Source organism: Budorcas taxicolor, chromosome 21 (genome assembly GCF_023091745.1).
Source record: "Budorcas taxicolor isolate Tak-1 chromosome 21, Takin1.1, whole genome shotgun sequence".
NCBI classification, from domain to species: domain Eukaryota; kingdom Metazoa; phylum Chordata; class Mammalia; order Artiodactyla; family Bovidae; genus Budorcas; species Budorcas taxicolor.
This window is the reverse complement of record NC_068930.1, coordinates 34,348,519-34,367,007: the sequence shown is the minus strand read 5'-3', so window position 1 is coordinate 34,367,007 and position 18,489 is coordinate 34,348,519. Positions and strand designations below refer to the sequence as shown.

The following is an 18,489-nucleotide window of genomic DNA, read 5'->3' as shown; positions in this document are numbered from 1 at the left end:
TTTGAAATAACACTATTCCACTTTACAGGTTGTGTGAGTATGTTATAACAACAAAGTAATCCTAATTATCTATTCTAGTTCCTTATATCATTGCTATTATTCATTTCACTTAATATAAAGCATAAATAGCACATATATTCAAAATATACATAATCATCCACAATATATGCATAATATAAGTTTATACATATGTAAAACATATATCAGCATAACATATGCATGGCAAATAGATGGGGAAACAATGGAAACAGTGACAGACTTTATTTTCTTGGGCTCCAAAATCACTGTAGATGCTGACTTCAGCCATGAAATTAAAGGTGCTTGCTCCTTGGAAGAAAAGCTATGAGCAGCTTAGACAGCAAATTAAAAAGCAGAGACATTACTTTGCCAACAAAGGTCCATCTAGTCAAAGCTATGGTTTTTCCAGTAGTCATGAACAGATGTAAGAGTTGGACTATAAAGAAATCTGAGCACCAAAGAATTGATGCTTTTGAACTGTGGTGTTGGAGAAGACTCTTGAGAGTCCCTTGGACTGCAAGGAGATCCAACCAGTCCATTCTAAAGGAAGTCAGTCCTGAATGTTCATTGGAAGGACTGATGCTGAAGCTGAAACTCCAATACTTGGCCACCTGATGTGAAGAACTGACTCATTTGAAAATACCCTGATTCTGGGAAACATTGAAGGTGGGAGGAGAAGGGGACAACAGAGGATGAGATGGTTGGATGGCATCACCAACTCGATGGACATGAGTTTGAGGAAGCTCTGGGAAGTGGTGATGGACACAGAAGCCTGGCATGTTGCAGTCAATGGGGTTTCAAAGAGTCAGACACGACTGAGCGACTGGATTGAACATACACATAACAGATACACATAAGTGTACATTCCTGGTATTATTATTTTGAATAGACTGTTATCTGTTAGATCAATTAGAATAAGGAAAATGTTTTTATTTTATTTATTCCTTCTTCAGTATTCTTCCTTTATGTTGAATCTGAGTTTCTCACCTATATTATTTTTCTTCTTTCTAAAGAACTTAGTATTTCTTGCAAGGCAAATCTACTAGCAACAGAGTCCCTCAAAATATTTTTTCTTTTTTGCCTGAGAAAGTCTTTTTAAAAGATTCTTCTTCACTTTTGAAGGATAATTTCACCCTTTACAGAGTTCTCGATTGGTGGGATAATTTTTTTTCTCCCAACACTTTAAATATTTCAGTTTGTTTTTATTTGCAGAGTTTCTGAGGAGAGGTCACATGTAGTTGTCTTTGTTCCTCTATAGGTGAGGAAGTTATTTTCCTCTGGCTTCTTTCAGAATTTTTTATCTTTGATTTTCTGTAATTTGAAAATGGTATGCCATGATATGGGCTTTTGGGCGTTTATTGTGCCAAGTATTTCTTGTTTTCCTCTCTCTCTTCTACTTCTGGTATGCCCATTATGTGTATATTATACCCTTTGTGGTTGTCCCATGGTCCTCAGATGCTCTCTTCCTTTTTCTTTTTTTTCCCAGCCTTTGTTCTCTTTGCCTTTTAGTTTGGGGGGATTCTATCGGGATATCTGTATACTCAGTTTCTTTCCTTAACTGTGTCTGGTTTATTCATAAGCCCATCAAAGACATTCTTCATTTTTTTGCAGTGTTTTTAACCTCTAGAATTTATTTTTTGTTCTTTTTTTAGAATTTCCATCTTTACTTACGCTATCTGTTCTTTTTTATTTGTTTTGAGTTTTGGCTGTGGTGGGTCTTTGTTGCTGTGTGCGGGCTTTATCTAGTTGTGGTGAGTGGGTGCTGTTTGTTGTGGTCCTCGGGCTTCTCATTTCAGTGGCTTCTCTTGTTGCAGAGTGTAGGCTGTAGGGTGTGCAGGCTTCAGTAGTGGTGACACTCGGGCATGGTACTTGTGGCTTCCAAGCTCAGTAGTTGTGGGGCATGGGCTTAGTTGCCCCATGACATGTGGGAGTTTTCCCAGATCAGGGATCACACTGGTGTCCTTGCGTTGCAAGTCAGATTCTTAACTGCTGGACCACCAGGGAAGCCCTGGCTGTCTGTTCTTACATGCTGTCTTATCCATCAGAGCCCTGAGCATATTAATTATAGCTGTAAATCCCCAGTCTGATACTCCTCAACATCCCAGCTATGTCTAGTTCTGATGCTTGTTTATCCCTTCAAACTGTGGAGTTTTTTTTGCCTTTTGATATGCTTTGCAGTTTTGCCTTGTAGCTGAACATAGTGCTCTGGGTTGAAGGAAGTGCTGTAAATAGGCTTTTAGTAATATGGTGATGAGGTGTGGGAGGCGAGGAAGTGTTGCGTAGTCCTGTGATTAGGGTTCAGGCTCTTAGTGACCCTGTGCCTCTGCAGTGTGAACTTCACAAGTGTTTCTCAGTATTTTTATTCCCCCTTAGGTGGGGCAGGATGGCTAGAATGGGCTGGAGTTGGGTATTTCCCTTCCCACAGGTCATTTGGGCTCCAGTAATACCCAGGTTAGGTACTGGTTAATAGTTTTCCTGGAAGGCAGGCCTTGTTAAGAGCAGAGAGCTCTGGAATATTTAAAAATTATTCCTTTTCCCCTCTCCCTGCCAGAAACCAGAGGGGAATTTTCTCTGGTATTCACTGTGGGAACCTTGTTTAGCCCTGGAGGTTAAGTCTCACAATACTGTGAGCTCCCGTGTGACTGGGTCCCCTGGAGTTTTTAACTCACAGAGGTGTCTGTACTGAGCCTCCAGCAAGCCAGCAGTTACAGTGAGTTTTCCTCCCCTGGCACTGATTCCCTAGCTGAGTCTCTGCTCCAGGAAGCGGTGACTCCCTGTATTGGCCTGTCTCTCCAGTATTGGGGGTAGCGGCATGCCCTGTGTCCTCCCCTCACTTGTGGGTCCAAGAAGTGGCTTGTTCCTTCAGTCACTGTTTCCCCAAGTTCTCGCTCCTTGAACTGCTATTTTCTGGCCATTCTGTACTTTGCTCTTCACCCAGGACCGTCACTCAGGGTGTGTCCTTCTGCCTGGCGTGCCCCATCACATCTGATTCAGTCCCTCGGCAGCCAGCACTGAAGGGAAGGTGGGAGGGAGGAGGCAAGGTGGGGCTCTCTCCCTGGACACTCGCAACTGGAGCAGCACTGCGTTCACTGATTTCAACCTGTTGGACCAAAGAAAGGGTTCTGTGCTCCTGAAAATGTTAGCAAGCCACCAAGAGATGACCCCTTTATCTTACATGTTAAAAAGTTGACACTTAAGAGAGGTCATGAAACCGCAGAAAAGTGTCTCAGGGGCTCTGAGGAGCTCGGTTCTTTATGTCTCAGGACAGAAAGAATTCATTGAGAGGCAAAGTGATAGAGAAGTGATTTATTGGAATAGGATGCTTATGAGATTTACAAGCGGGCAGGCGAGAGAGTGCCACCCCAAGGACTTAGTGGGCTGCAGTTGTATAATGAAATAAAAAGAGGGGAGGAGAGTAAGACCACCTTCTTCCTCATGCTTTGAGTTTTTAACTCTCCCAGCATGTTGGGTGGGGGAGTTTTTGACCCTGGATGGCCCGTCCAGGACTGTCATGGTGCTATGGAAAAATGATTTCAAATCTCAGTTTAATGAGGGTCTTTCACTTTGAAATGTCACCTTACCCAAATTATTGTTTTTTATGTGTGCAGAGAGCATGTCTAGGGGTCATTAGCTTACTGACATCACTGGGTAGGATGTGGGTCTCATCCCACCATTGACTTATTGTTTAGGGGCATGTCTTAGGCTTCTGTTCCATGGTTTTGTTGCTAGGCAGACCTGTTTTCTTGAGTGATCATTAACTTACAGGGATCTCCCATACTTTTTTCTTTAATTACTGTCCCTTATTGGAATTAACTATTTAATCACCTGCTGTATCCCTTTTCTCTGTCCCTATCAGTAAGGTGACTTGCTCAAGACACATAGCAAGTATGTGGAAGATCTGAAAGGCACCCTGGTGCCTTGACTGGAGCCCAGTGTTCCTTTCACCTCTTGTTGTAAGAACATATTTAGGAAATGATTGATTTGCCAGATTTTCATGCCTGATTAGTTCCATCTGCCCTCAAAGTTAGATAATGGAATGGGGGAGACAGACCCGTAACATTGGGGGCTTTCTGATTTTGGAGTGTGTTGCCCCTAAGAAAGTGAGCACGTGTCACCTTAGCTTTAACAATGACAGTTCACATTCAGGGTTGAAGGTCACACTAGGAGTTATCTTCTATTAGCTGTGCCTTCCCACCATAGCCCAGTGATTAAGAACCAGCCAGCCAAGTTCAGTTCCCAGCTCTGTGACTTAAAGCTGCATAACTTGGGCAGATTACTTCACTTTTCATTTGTAAGATGGCGGTAATAATCACACATACTCTGGGAGATCAACATGATGGTGATGATAATTTAATGCGTATAAACTACTTTGAGCAGCACCTGACCCTCACTAAGTACTAGATGAGAGTTAGTTGCTGCCTTTGTTGGGGGAGACACAGCCCATGGCAAAGCCATTCTCCATGGTGGTCCAGGGGGGCACTTTCTGTAAAAACCCTGATGTTTGTTGATTGGCATATGGATATTAGATGTTTATGGTTTTTGTTTTCTTTTTTTGTTTGCAGCGTGCTTTAAAAGGGTTTAAATATTCAGTAAAATGCTTTAGATGCACAGAGATTTTTTTGTGTGTTTTGAGGTTTTAATGACCATAAAGTGAAAGTGAAGTTGCTCAGTTGTGTCCGACTCTTTGTGACCCCGTGGACTGTTGCCCACCAGGCTCCTCTGTCCATGGGATTCTCCAGGCAAGAATACTGGAGTGGGTTGCCATTTCCTTCTCCAGGGGAATCTTCCGACTCAGGGATCGAAACCCAGGTCTCCCGCATTGCAGGCAGACGGTTTAACCTCTGAGCCACCAGGGAAGCCCTTAATGACCATAGAAACATTAAAACAAATTTCTGTATTATAAAAAAATTGTATATATTTTATATAAATATAAATGGTATTTTAGAATGTCATCAGGGCTTAAGGGATAATTGAAAGCTTGTCTGCTATGTTTTTATTCTGTTTATCAATACAGTTGAAACTCTCCTAACCAGCTTCCACCAGCTGCCCTGTTTACCTGGTATTTTAAATTGTCTCTATAGAGCCGTGGTCCTCAATGACTGCAGGAGATTAAGGGCTACTGCAGGGCACCCTGTGCCCCTACTCCCACCAGCCAACTGCAAACTTACCAAGAGTCGGCTGACTTTGTTCCTAACTAGTTAATGCTGACTAGTTGTACATGTTATTGTAATTATATAATTGAGTGAAATACTTAGTAAACCCATAACATATTAAAATCAGTTGCTTTTTCTGTGAAAAAGCAAGTTAAATGCTTGGGGGAAATTTGATAAAGGTGAGTCACTAAAAAATTGCCAGGATGTGGGTGACACAGTTGTGAAAGATAGGAGAAAAAAAAATTGTTCAAAACCTGTAAAGATTCTATGCTTAGATTGTTTCTCAACTGTAAGTCCCTAATCTGCTCTTTAAAAAGAAGCGAAACACATTTAGAAAAGTCAGATAACGTCTTATGGGTGTGATTTATCCAAGAAAGATGCCAGGGAGCCATGGTCAGTAGCCCCAGACTCAGGAGGAAGCCCTGGCTGGCCTGCCTCAGGGGGCTGGCACACCAGTGCACGCTTACGTGTGCCTTCACCGGTCCATGTGTCTAAGTTACTGTTAAATGGTTTCCTGCTTTAACCAGTGTTTGCATTAATCTACTAACGGTCCAGATCACTTCATTTAAAAGAATTGGCTCTTGTGGGCAGTTCTGGCTGATCCTTGTGTGAGTGTGCATGCTCGGCAGTGGGAGTGTGACTGTGTGCCCTGGAGCTGTGCAGAATTCGAGCAAGGTGGGTATGCGTGGGAGGTGCTCGGGCTGCAGCCGTGCTACAGGTTATGTGATGACGGTGAGCACGGCCCTGTGGTTCTGTGGGTCTGGACTCTGCGTCCGTCCAGGCGCTCAGCCGTGCCTGACACACGAGTGAGCGGCGGGAGTGGGGTCTTGCTGCGGCTCGTGCTCTTTGTAATCAGCCTGGGTTTTGGAATCACATCTCTGCTACTCATTAGCTGTGTGATGTTGAGCCCGTTTCTTAACTTCCCTGAGCTTTATATTCTCCATTAGTGAATTGGCGTGTGTGTGTGTGTGTGTGTGTGTGTGAATACCCTTCCCTATTGGTTGGGTGTGAAGGTGAAGGTTATTAGTAAAAACCGCCTGGCTGAGTGTCTGACTCAGTGTAGGTGCTCAGTAGAGAGTGCTTACCCGATCCGGTGCTGCTGGTACTGCTGCCGCTGTCATTACCCTGCCTCTGCTGAGCCAGTAAGTGAAGTGGGTCTTTATTATCCATCAGTGGAGAGGGTGTCTATCTGGACGATGGGTGTGGAGACTGAGTTGGCCAAGAAGGTGTCCTTATCCTTCCAGTCTTGCCTCTGATGGGTCTTCCGCTGGCCCTGCCGCTAGCCCTGCTCTGATCCTTTGGTGTTTGCTCCTCTCTTGAGCCCTCAGGCCAGGTAGATACAGTTATTCCTGTGAATGGCTGGTGCTCTCAGGAGACTGTTCTGGTTTGGCTGCCTAGGACCATGGCTGGTGGCTCAGCCTGTCTGTAGCAGAGGGCCTGGCCTAAAGCAGGGGGATGATTGGTGAATTTGGGGAAGTCATTCGTGCCCAGTAGCTGTAACGTGGTATTCATCTGTGGTTTTCCCTATAGGGCTGAGCTGTGTTAATACCAAGAAAGAATTTAGTCACCATACTGGTGCCGCACACTGATGATTTAAAGCCTGGCCTCCCAGGGAGGCGAGTGTGGAGGAGGGTGGCCAACTCCCTGGCCGGTGAAATTTCAGTGATTGCACAAGCTGGCCGGGCTGTCTGCACCCTGCTGCATCAGCGCCCAGTCCTTGCTGACGTCTCCTGGGAGTGGGGTTCACGCTCAGCACCTCTGTCCCAGCTGTCCTCGCCACTTCCACTGGCCACGCACTTCCAGGAACCCATGCATCAGAAGGGGCATGGTTGTGTGACACCACTCTGAAAATCGCTGCAGTTGTGATAGGAGTGATGGCTGTGGCATATAACCCTGGCTGGGATGTGTGGTCATCCTCCTTGACACGGGAAGCAGAGAACTTAGGTGCCTTGTTCAGAGCCACCAAGGGAGGACAAGATTGGCCCATGTCTGCCATGGTATTTAAAATTGGGGGCTGGGAAGGGGAAGCTGCCAGCACCTGTTACCCTCTGCAGGGCCTGGGCCCATGTGTGGCAGGAGCCCTACTCTCAGTGACCTCAGTCAGTTCTCACCACTAGTTCAAGCTTTGCAGGAAGAGCCTCCTCGCCTTAGGCTGCAGGCCGTACTGCTGAACTTGGCCTCGAGAGCCAGAGGGCTCATCGCCCCCTTCCGCCTCCTACCTGCCCACCCCTCACCCCTCCCCAATCTCAGGCCTGCTTGGCCTCTTTCAGTTCTAGAAACACGCTGTCTTCCCTACAGGCCCTGCCTCAGGCTGACTTTTTGCTGGGAGGACTCCCTTCTCCTGGTGACTCCTGGTCGCCCTTCATAGGAGCCTCACTCTGCTCACCCCTGTGCTTGTTCGCAGCCTCACTTCCGCTTAGAATTATTCTGTTTCCCTGCGTTCTTGTCTGTGGCCCACCTCCCAGGTGGGGGCTGGGAGCTCCAGGGGCAGGGACCCCGTCTGTCCTGGCCAAGTGTATCCCCAGCTCTGCACATGGGCCCTTGTGTGTGGCGGGTGTCTGCAGCCCGCTAGAGGAAGGAATGGTGAATGAAAGGCTCAGTACCCTTCCTGGCCCAGAAACATTCTCTGTCCCTGCTCCTCAGGGTTTTTCTGCCCTCAGCCCTGAACACATGTGTGGGTGGCACTGTCCATACCCTCCTGCCGGGGACTGCAGTTCCTTGGGTGCTGTATTTTCTATTTGGCCTCCTGGAAGGCTTTCTCTCTAAGGAAGCACTGTTTACCTTTTTGACTGGGAATCCACAGCAAATAATATCTGTTCATACATAACTGCATAGTGTTTGTAAGCACACAAAACAGACATTTCATAAAATTTTAACTATTAACATCTAGTAAGGCTGCTGCTGCTGCTAAGTCGCTTCAGTTTCGTCCGACTCTGTGCAACCCCATAGACGGCAGCCCAGCAGGCTCCCCAGTCCCTAGGATTCTCCAGGCAAGAACACTGGAGTGGGTTGCCATTTCCTTCTCCAATGCATGAAAGTGAAAAGTGAAAGTGAAGTTGGCTCAGTCGTGTCCGACTCTTCGTGACCCCATGGACTGCAGCCTACCTGGCTCCTCCGTCCATAGGATTTTCCAGGCAAGAGTACTGGAGAGGGGTGCCACTGCCTTCTCGGTCTAGTAAGGCTAAGTACTGTTTTTTCTTCCAGTGTATTAAAACAGTTCTCATCATGACCCTCAAAATCGACTTTGTGGCTCCTTAATTCAGTCTCCTGACCTGCTAATGGGTTGCCGCCCACAGTGTGAGAAACACTGCTCTGAAGGCTGGCCCTGGCTGGGTACCCCCACTCTCCAGTCATCTTCGTGTCTTCTGTCCCCTTCCTGTGTGGCAGGCGTGCTCCCTTGGATAAGAGGTGGTCCCTCCCTGCCTTTGAGGTACTTACAGTCCTCCGGGGAGACAGGCGGGCAGGTAAGGAGTCCTGTCACAGGCACTGTAGGGTGCAACTGAAGGCCGAACCTAGCATATCACCCTCCCTGCGTGCACTGAGTGGGTGGTGGGTGAGAGGTTTGGGAGGGCAAGGATGTGCCGTGGAGGATGAGTTTTAACTTGGGACTTGAAGTGTCAGGTGGGACCTGCCAAAGGAAAGGGCAAGTGCAGAGACACCTTTGCAAAGGTGTGGAAGACAGAGCAGGGTCTCATGAGTTCACCAGCTCCTGCCCTGGGAGCGGAGAGTGCTGAGTGGAGGTGATGACTGAAGAGTTGCTGAAGAGGCCAGGAGGCCCCGGTGAAGTGATGGGGGAGAGTCTGTCCTGTGGGCGCCAGGGAGCCAGTAGAGCTGCACCTGCCTGGAAATTCTACGATGAGATTACTTTCACTTTGATTCTTTTTTTTTTTTGGAGGCAGTGCACATATTCCTCCCCCCCCATCAGTTCAGTTCAGTCACTCAGTCGTGTCCAACTCTTTGCAACCCCATGGACTGCAGCACTCCAGGCCTCCCTGTCCACCATCAACTCCCAGAGCTTACTCAAACTCATGTCCATCAAGTTGGTGATGCCATGCAGCCATCTCATCCTCTGTCGTCCCCTTCTCATTCTGCCTTCAATCTTTCCCATAGGAAACCCCAATTTATATATTTTTCTTTTTTTCTTTATGTGTTTTATTCAGGTGTAGTTGACTTACAGTGTTTCAGGTGCACAGCGTGGTGATTCATTTACACATATACACATATATTACTTTTGAAAGTATTTTCTGTTATAGGTTATTATGAGATATTGACTATAGTTCCCTGTGCTATACAGTAAACTTGTTGCATATCTATTTTTTTTATTAGAAATCTAGCATTCTATTCACACTAAGTCAAATGTGGAATCAAAATGTCATAATTTTTTTAGTTAGGCAAAAATCCATAAGTTTTGTAGGGTATATATTATGCATATTATATATATATGTATACAAAAGCTTTTCTACTGAGCTTGGTAAAGGCTTGAGAAAGAACATCAAAAAAAAAAAAGGAAGAGATGGAGAAATTGGAAAACATAAACTCAATGAAATGGGAGCACTGAATATGAAATAGAAAAAGTGAAACAAACTAGAACAAAATAAAAGATCATCATATAGTCCAGTGCACATTTTATTAGATGTTTGTTCTGATGACTTTAGAATTGGTGAACTCATTATCCATATTAAATGTATAGGATGATTTGGAAAGGGCCTTTCTGGTGACACTTCTTTCCCAAGTCATTATATCAGCAGTAAATATATTTTAACTTTAGACATGATGCTCCAAACATCAATGCCTGTTGAAATATGGACTGTAACAAAAAGTAGTCTTGCAAAGCCTATGATTCTAAGGGCAGTAGCTTGTTGGGTGGAAAAGGCAATGGCACCCCACTCCAGTACTCTTGCCTGGAAAATCCCATGGGCAGAAGAGCCTGCAGTCCATGGTAGGCTGCAGTCCATGGTAGGCTGCAGTCCATGGGGTCGCTAAGATTCGGACACGACTGCGCGACTTCACTTTCACTTTTCACTTTCCTGCATTGGAGAAGGAAATGGCAACCCACTCCAGTGTTCTTGCCTGGAGAATCCCAGGGACGGGCGAGCCTGGTAGGCTGCCGTCTATGGGGTCGCACAGAGTTGGACACGATGGAAGTGACTTAGCAGCAGCAGCTTGTTGGAGACCAGCTGTATTTGTTTGCTCTGGCTGCTGTTAACAATTACCATAAACTCGATGGGTTGTTAACAACATGAATTCATTCTGTTAGAGTTCTGGAGGCCAGAAGTCCAAATCAATCTCACTGGGCTAAAGTCAAGGTGTCAGCGGGCTGGTTCCTTCTGGAGGCTCCAGGAGAGAATGCATCCCTGGCCTCTGCCAACTCCTGGAAGCTGCCAGCATTCCTCGGCCCATGGGCGCATTGCTCTACTCTTCCTCTCTGGTCCCTTAGCCAGCTCCTCCTCTTATAGTGGTATCTTCCTGAGCCTCCCTCTTATAAGGACACTTATGATCATAACATTCAGGGCTATGTCAGATCGTCCAGCGTAGTCTCCTCATCTCGAGATCCCAGTCATGTCTGTAAGTCCCTTTTGGTTATTTCTGCTTTTTTAAAAAAATAAATCATTTCAAATAACATTGTCCTGGTGTCCTTGTACACATGTCTCCATATCCTTGTGAGAATCTCTCTGAATAATTGACCTGTACAAGAGGAGACACTGCAGCCTTGGATAGCTGTTTCCAGGCAGAGCCCCACTACCCCTACTTTTAGTTTCTCTTGTTGGGGCTTGTAGTCAGGAGGGATAGAGCTGATTCACTCCGGAGGTAGCCTGCCCTCCTTTTGCAGCTGTCTTCCTGCCGTAGACAAGGTGGAGATAGAGCCCCAAGCGTGGCTGTGCAGGGTGTTTGCGGAGTTTTCAGCTCTTGAAAGATTTGATGAGGTATTTTTCCAGCCATTCTGTCAGCCTATAAGATTCTAGCTGATTATCAGAGTTGAAATGAATATTGAAATTATTACTGTTTTAGATAAACCTTTTAAACTGTATGTAGAAAAACTGAATTAAAATATGTAAACCTAAAAACAGAGGTTTCCTTATTAATTATATAGTTGCTGGTGTTTGGGTTTTTTGTTTGTTTTTTAACTTTCATTGGAGTTCAGTTGATTTGCAGTGTTGTTGCTGGTGTTCATTTGTAGAAGTTCAGCCTGAACACTGCAGCCATCAAGGTGACATTTGGCTGTCCCGTGGTCCCTGACTTTACCTTTCAGATCAGAGTAGCTGAGTGTTTATTGAACGAAACAGCAGGCACCTAGTACAGTGCCTGGAAGGACGCAGGAGTTCTGCTCAAAGGTTTGTCAAATGACCTTGGGTTCTTTGAAGAACAAGCCCTGAACGAGAATGGCCTTGAGCATCAGCCAGCAGAACCCTGTTAAACTGGTTGTGAACTCGCAAGTAGTGCGCTGGCAGGATGCTGACTGGTGCAGAGGCCCCTGCTGACTGGAGAGGACAGGATGAGTGGCTTGAGAAGCGTGTACTCTACTGACCCCCATGAGGCACAGTCACAGAACTGGCTCTCACCATGTAAGATCAAAAAGCAGCAATTAGTGTTTCAGCTTAAAGAGGCTTTTGCTTTGAGCCTAATGTCGTTTCTTCATCACCTAAGGCTTGGCAGGTGGTACCTCCCCCAACCAAGGCTCAGTCCCTTGGCCGCAGGTGAGGAGAGCATGGTGTTTGCACGTGTGGGCCCCGAGACAGGGTAGGAATGACAAGGCCAAGCTGGGGAAGTCCTAAGTCATGTAAATCGCTCTTCTCTCTCCCCAGACAAGTTCAGTTCTTTCCTGCTCTCCAAGTCCAAGCTGAGTAGCATAGTTCTAAGGCTCAGGCAAATGGCAAGAAGAACTTAACTCTTCAAATAGATGATGACGAAAGTAACATGTGGCATGTGAGTGAAAGCTGCTGTGAGACCTTGGCTCTCTCAGGGCCAGGGAAACTTAACAGTGTAGAGGGTCCAGGGGTGCCTCTACCAGCAATTGTATCAAAGGAATGAGAAAAATTACATGAAGCTTTTGTGAGAGTTTCTTTTTCTTCTGAGCAACTATTTTGAAATAGCTTTCTCCCCAGTGATATAATTTTTATAAAATTGGACTTTACCACAACATTGCATATTGGGTTATAGTGGGGAATTTCTTGGGGAATTCCTCTATGCAGTTGTCTGTGAATTTCAGTAGAGTGAGGGAAACATAAGTGTATTAAGTAATTTCTCTACATTTCTTCTAAATTCTTAAAGTGCTTCGATATGAAATTCAAACAAGGCAAAAAAATCATGCTTTGAGAAATGTAAAACATTGGAAAAATGACTGTTTCACATGAGAATATCATCTCTTTCACACTAGAGATGAAGCTACCTCTGCCCCTTACCTTTAATCTGCCTCAGAAAACTCTGAAAGATGCACATTTCTTCCTCTTCTTTATTTTAATAACCTTACTGAAGTATAATTTACCTATGTTAGGTGTACAGGCTGATGGAGTTTAGAAATTATACATAGTCATGTAAACACATTTATAATCAAAATATAGAGCATTTCCACAACCCTATAAAGTTCTCTCATGCCCCTTTATATGAATTTTTAAGGATTTTGTGTATATGGTGTCATGCTATGTGTAGTCTTTTGCATTTGTCTTTCACGAGCATCATCTTTTTGAGACTCATCTATATTGTTGAGTGTTTTTATAGCTCTTTCTTTTTTCATTGCATTCACCAGTTCATAGACTTTTGGTTTATATCCAGTTTGTGGCTATTATAAATAATGCTTGCTCTGAGTATTCACATCCAAGTCCTATGTGTAGTTGTTCAGCCACCAAATTATGTCTGACTTTCTGTGACCTCATGAACTATAACATGCCAGGCTTCCCTGTCCCTCACCATCTCACAGAGTGTGCCCAAGTTCATGTCCATTGAATCGGTGATGTCATCCAACCATTTCATCCTTTGTTGCCCTCTTCTCCTCCTGACTTCAATCTTTCCCAGCATCAGGGTCTTTTCTAGTGAGTCGGCTCTTTGCATCAGGTGGCCAAAGTATTGGAGCTTCAGCTTCATCATTAGTCCTTCCAATGAATATTCAGGGTTGATTTCCTCTAAGATTGACTGGTTTGATCTCCTTGCTGTCCAAGGGACTTTCAAGAGTCTTCTCCAGCACCACAGTTTGAAAGCATCAATTGTTTGGCACTCTGTCTTCTTAATGGTCTAGCTCTCACTTGCGTACATGACTATTGGGAAGACCACAGCCTTGACTATATGAACCTTGGTCAGCAAAGTGGTATCTTTGCTTTTTAACACACTGTCTAGGTTTGTCATAGCTCTCCCGCCAAGAAGCAATCACCTTCTAATTTCATGGCTGCAGTTATACATCCATGTGTAGGCATATTTTCATTTCTTTTGGGTTAATATGGGGGATTGGGATTGTTGAGCTCTTTAGTTGAGTGTGTATTCAACTTGCTAAGATACTGCCCTATTGTCCTCCAGTGGCTGCTGCGTTCTCTGTTCCCGTTAGCAGTACATGACCTTTGCAGTGGTTGCACTTCCCTGCCAACACTTGGCATTACCAGTGTTTTTAACTTTAGCCATTGTGGTGGGTGTGGTTCACATCAGTTTTAAGTTGTATTTCCCTGTTGATTAATAATGTTGAGTATCTTTTCCTGGGCTTGTTGGCCATCTGTGTATCTTTGGAGAAATGACTGTTCAGGTCCTTCATCCAGTTTTTAATTGAGTTGTTTGTTCTTTTATTATTGAGTTGTAAGAGTTCTTTGTATTTTCTGAATACAAGTCTCTTATCAGATATAGGTTTTGCAAATATATTTCAAAGAAGGAAATATTTTTAATCTTGATAAAGTTCATTTTGTCATTTTAATCTTCTACAGATTGTGTTTTTTGTGTTCTGTATAGGAAATCTTTGCATAACCCAGTGTCACAAATATTTTCTTGCCTCTTTTCTTCTAGAATTTTAGTGGTTTTAATTCTTACTCATTTATGTATTTTAAGTTAATTTTTATGTGTTATGTGAGGTAAGGGTTGAAGTTCATTTTTTCCCCATACAAATAACCAATTGTAGTGCCACTTTTTGAAAAGACTGTCTTTACTCCATTGAATTTCTTGGCATCGTTGTTGAACATCAGTTGACGTTATTACTTGCTTAACATTGTACCATGCTTGTTGATTTTCTTCCTGTCTTCCCTTTTGTCTTTCTTCTCTGTTTTATTTGGATGGTTTCTGTTCCACTGTCATCACAGTCACTAACCTTTCCTTCTGTGGTGTCTCATCTGCTATGAATCCCGTCAAGTATATTTTCACCACAGACATCATAGAAAATCTCTAGATTTTTTAAAAATTGAAGTGTAATTGATTCATGATGTGGTGTTTCGGGTGTATAGCAAAGTGTTTCAGTTGCGTATTCTCTTTTGAGTGTCTTTTCTATCATAGGGTATTACAAGATATTGAATATAGTTCTTTGTGCTATACAGTCAGTCCTTGTTGTTTATTCTAGATACAGGAGTGTGTGTATGCTAATCCCAAACTCCTAGTTTATCCCTCCCCACCTCCTTCCCCCTTTGATAACTGTAAATTTGCTTTGTGTGCCTGTGGGTCTGTTTCTGTTTTATAGATAAATTCATTTGTGGTAGTTTCTTCAATTCCACATATAAGTGATATCACTTGATATGTGTCTTTCTCTGTCTGACTTCACTTAGTATGATAATCTGTAAGTCCAAACATGTTGCTGCAAGTGACAGTATTTTTTTTGGAGGTTGAATAATATTCCATTGTGTGTGTGTATGTATGTGTATGTGTATGCTAAGTGGCTTCAGTTGTGTCTGACTGTTTGCAACCCTATGGACTGTAGCCCACCAGGTCCTCTGTCCATGGGATTCTCCAGGCGAGAATACTGGAGTGGGTTGCCATGCTCTCCTCCAGGGGATCTTCCTGACCCAAGGATCAAACCCACATCTCCTGCGGCTCCTGCATTGCAGGTGGATTCTCTCCCACTGAGCCACTGGGGAAGCCCCATGTATGTGTGTGTGTGTGTGTGTATATGTGTATTTACACACCACATCTTCATTATCCATTCATCTATTGAAAGGCATTTAGTGGGTTGCTTCCATGTCTTGGCTACTGTTAACAGTGCTGCAGTGAGCACTGGGGTCATGTATCTTTTGAATTAGAGTTTTCATGTTTTCTGAATATATGCCCAGGAATGGGATTGCTGGATCATATGGTCACTCTAGTTTCAGTGTTTGAAGGAACTTGTATACTGTTTCCCATAGTGGCTGCACCAATTTACGTTCCTGTCAACAGTGAAGGAGGGTTCCTTTTTCTCTGTACCCTCTCCAGCATTTGTTATCTATAGACTTTTTGTTGATGGCCATTCTGACTGGTGTGAGGTGATAACCTCATCGTGGTTTTGATTTGCATTTCTCTGATAATTAGCAGTGTTGAGCATCTTTTCATGTGTCTGTTGGCCATCTGTATGCCTTCTTTGGAGAAATGCCTTATTTAGAGGTCTTCTGCCCATTTTTCTGTTTGTGTTGTTGTTTTTAAAAATACTGAGCTGTATGAACTGTAAGCTGTTTGTATATTTTGGAAATTAATCTCTTGTCAGTTTCATTCTTTGCAAATATTTTCTCCCATTCTGTAAGTTGTCTTTTCATTTTGTCTATGGTTTCCTTTGCTGTGCAAAGCCTTTTAAGCTTAATTATGTTCCATTTGTTTATTTTTGCTTTTGTTACCATTACTCTAGGAAGCAGACCTAAAAAAACATTGCTGCAATTTATGTCACAGTATTCTGCTTATGTTTTCCTCTATCTCCAGAAGTTTTGATTTTAATTTTTAAAACATCTTTCATATCTCTATTTAACATGTTCAGCTTTTCTTCTAGCTTCTCAAACATGGGGAAACACTTTTAATAACTTTTGAAATTCTTTTCTACTAATTTCATTACTTGTCATTTCTGAGTCTGTTTGTTGGTTTTTCTCCTTAAAATGAGTTCTGTTTTCCTACTTCTTTGCAGGGCTGATAATTTTTTTTTGTTGCACGTCAGTATTATGAGTTTTACCCGAGTGCTAGATTTTTCGGTGTAGTGTTCGTACATACCCGTATCTTTTGTTTATTCATTTGGTTTTGGCTGTGCTGGGTCTTCGTTGCTGTGTGTGGGCTTTCTCTGGTTGCAGCGAGTGGGGGCTCCTCTCTCACTGGGGTGCGCAGGCTCCTCGTGGTGGCTTCTCTTGCTGCAGAGCACACGCTCGAGGCTCTCGGGCTCAGTAGTTGTGCCGCACAGGCTTTGTTGCCCCTTGGCGTGTGGGATCTTCCCAGACCAGGGATTGCACCCATGTCTCCTGCCTTGGCAGGTGGATTTCTAACCACTGGACCACCAGGGAAGTCCTGCGTATATTCTTAAGCTTTGTTCTGGAATGTAGCTTAATTATTCAGAAACAGTTTAAAACTTCTGAAGGTCACGTTTAGGCTTTTCAGGTAATATAACGGCCTTTAGTCCAGGGATAACACCAGCAGCCTTCTTCTGAGTACTCTCCCTGATGCTGCAGGAGATTCCACCCTGGCTGGTGGGGCTTCACGGTATTCCTGGCTCTGTGTGAGCCTCAGGGACAGTTCCCTCTGCTCCTGTAGGGAGTTCTTTCCTCATTCTCAAGTAACTTTTTTACACATAAGCTTGACACTACTCAACTGGAGACCTAGGAACCCTCTGACATTTCTGTAGCCCTCTGTACAGCCTTCTCTCCAATACTATTCCCTCTGAACTCCACCTGTCTTGGGAGTACCATCTCTGTCTTATCAATTCATGGCAGAGCTACCCCTGCATTCCCCCTGCCAGCCCTGTGGCCTGGAAGTCTCTAGGCGCTATCCTTGGACAGGGGAAGGGCTTGCCTTGTTTGTGTTCCACCGCTCAGGGCCCACTGCCCTGTACAGCCTGATGTCCAGTGTCTGAAAATCATTGTTTCCTCTGCTTTGTTCAGTTTGTCAGTTGTTTCAGATGACTGTGTAAATCTAGTTCCTCTTAGTCCATCTTTACTGGAAGTAGAAATCCCAACCTAGTTTTTAGAAGTTTTAATGAAATAATTTTAGCACACAGGCAAGTGTAGATTGTAGTGAGTTGACTACCTGGGTAACCACTACCAAACTATGTAACATTGTCATATTTCTGCTGCACTTTTAAAAGCACAAATTAAAACTTTACAGAAACAGTTCAAATCCTCTCTTGTCTCCACAATCTCATTCTTCTCTTGCCTTTCATGGAAGTAAGCAGTATTCTGTATTTGAAAATTATCATTCTTATGCGGACTTTTAAAGTTTTGCTATATATGTATGTATAATGATGTCTATTGGTAGTATTATCTTGAATAACATGAATCATGTCGTGCTTCTGTTTTCTTTCTTTTCTCGTTCAGCATTTAAAGAATATTTGTCCGTATGCTTCATGTAATCTTAAAAAGAATGTACATTCCACAAGGACCAGAATATTTCTGTTCAGTTCAGTTCAGTCGCTCAGTCGTGTTCAACTCTTTCCGACCCCATGAATCGCAGCACGCCAGGCCTCCGTGTCCATCACCAATTCCTGGAGTTCACTCAAACTCATGTCCATCGAGTCGGTGATGCCATCCAGCCATCTTATCCTCTGTCATCCCCTGCTCCTCCTGCCCCCAATCCCTCCCAGCATCAGAGTCTTTTCCAATGAGTCAACTCTTTGCATGAGGTGGCCAAAGTACTGGAGCTTCAGCTTTAGCATCAGTCCTTCCAATGAACACCCAGGGCTGATCTCCTTCAGCATGGACTGATTGGATCTCCTTGCAGTCCAAGGGACTCTCAAGAGTCTTCTCCAACACCACAGTTCAAAAGCATCAATTCTTTAACGCTCAGCTCTCTTCACAGTCCAACTCTCACTTGCATACATGACCACTGGAAAAACCATAGCCTTTACTAGATAGACCTTTGTTGGCAAAGTAATGTCTCTGCTTTTGAATATGCTGTCTAGGTTGGTCATAACTTTCCTTCCAAGTAGTAAGTGTCTTTTAACTTCATGGCCGCAATCACCATTTGGAGTGATTTTGGAGCCCCCAAAAATAAAGTCTGACACTGTTTGTTCACTAGCAAATCCCAAACGTAGAGCCTGGCACGTAGTAGGCACTTAATTAATATTTGTTGAATGAACAAATTCGCTTTTCGATGTATAGTATTTGGTGCTATGAATATGCTGCAGTTTATTTATCCTCTTGTCAGTAGATGTGTAGGTGTTTGGGGTTTTTGCTAATATGAACAGTGATGCAGTGGATGT

At 44.0% G+C, this 18,489-nt stretch overlaps 1 protein-coding gene across 1 annotated transcript in view; it reads left to right on the top strand.

Moving 5' to 3' along the window:
- The window catches only part of TBC1D2B (TBC1 domain family member 2B), an 89,238-nt gene that overhangs the window by 38,646 nt on the left and 32,103 nt on the right, over positions 1 to 18,489 (top strand). The gene's annotated exons all lie outside the window — the stretch shown is intronic.